This window comes from Scyliorhinus torazame, chromosome 1 (assembly GCF_047496885.1).
Source record: "Scyliorhinus torazame isolate Kashiwa2021f chromosome 1, sScyTor2.1, whole genome shotgun sequence".
Taxonomy (NCBI): domain Eukaryota; kingdom Metazoa; phylum Chordata; class Chondrichthyes; order Carcharhiniformes; family Scyliorhinidae; genus Scyliorhinus; species Scyliorhinus torazame.
This window is the reverse complement of record NC_092707.1, coordinates 65,534,923-65,536,436: the sequence shown is the minus strand read 5'-3', so window position 1 is coordinate 65,536,436 and position 1,514 is coordinate 65,534,923.

The window sequence follows — 1,514 nt, the reverse complement described above, 5'->3', positions numbered from 1 at the left end:
TTTATTGCCTTGTTCTTGTGGATTATAGAAAATTATTTTCGGGAAGGTGTTCAGTCTCTTGAAGAACATGGGTGAGAAGATGTAATTACACGTTGGTTTAGTTGTATAATGGTCTTGATGGTATATTTGTACCAAGAAATATCTATTATAAGCATATAAGTAATTAGATTATTATCTGTTGGTTTTGTGTTTGGGCTACATCAAGAGTTACAGACTTTGGGGTAGCTGTTAATGATTCACAGCCCACTGGACCACGGAGGTTTATATCCTACAATAGTCCAGTTCTGCTGGATGAGTTTCATCCAGCTTGGATCTCATTCTGTCTGTGGAATAAGAACTGATACTGAAGCAATCTGATAAATTTCATCTCTACCTGCACAGTGCACCTTCTAGAATGACCTTAGCATCACATATTTAACTTCCAACATTATCATGAAGATAATTAATCCTGTCATTTTAGTTACATGTTGCCAAAGGAAATACTCAAGATAAATGATTCACTGAGATGCTAATTACATTTATTGTACGATTTCACTGAACTGTATTTTAAGTTTTATGAATACTTAGATTATTTTAGAGTTGCAGTAATTTGTGGATCTTCTAGCAATCATTGGAAGACGGTGCATTGTCTTATTTGTAACTAATTTCAAATGCATTTGTTGCTGGCAATTTTGTTTTACAATTTCAAATTACAATTAAGGAAATCTTAACGTTTACATTTGCCATTAATGTTCCATTGCTCTTGTTATTATAAACAAGCCTTTAAATGTAATATTTGGATGAATTCAGATTTTCCTTGTATGAAGTATAAGAAAGTTGTCTTGGTACACAACTCTCCCATGAAAGCCCACACTTGCTTTAGGATTTGTTTTAACTTTCCCTCTTTCCTTGCACCCCCCCACCCCCTCCCCCCCTCAATACCGTGAGGATTCGGGGAAACCAGTTGCATTTTAAATCAAAGTGGGTTCATGCAGCCTTAAAATTCCATTTATCACCTTGTATTGCAATTGCTGAAATAAAGAGTTTATTTGTTAGTGGGACACAGGCACTGAAGACGTGTATTAAAGCTAGAAATACCAGTTTCTGAATTGTTATGACTCTATATCTATTTTCGAGCTTTGATGAATCGACTGATTTTCCCCAAGCTGAATGTCAGGGTGGTTCGATATTCATTTTGAGGGTCGCAGTCAATGGTTTTGAGGGACCAACTTTCAAAGTAGAGGATTGGAAGAGGTATTACAGGAGGGGCAGAGTACCTTTTTAAGGTAAAGCAGGGGTATGTGGTTTTATTGATTGGCTTACTGATCAATTAATGAACAAGGAACAAAGCTTATAAAGGGCATGCAAACCTCAGTCAGTCCATGGGGTCTGGGAAGGGAGGACCCTTGGATGTGAGAAATTTATTGTCCTGTCAGACCTGGTCAGCACCAGGCTGAGAAATCAGTTGAGCCTGCTGGTTGTGTGATATTTATTTGCTTGTGAGGTACTTGAACTTAGTTAAAATGAGATTTGAT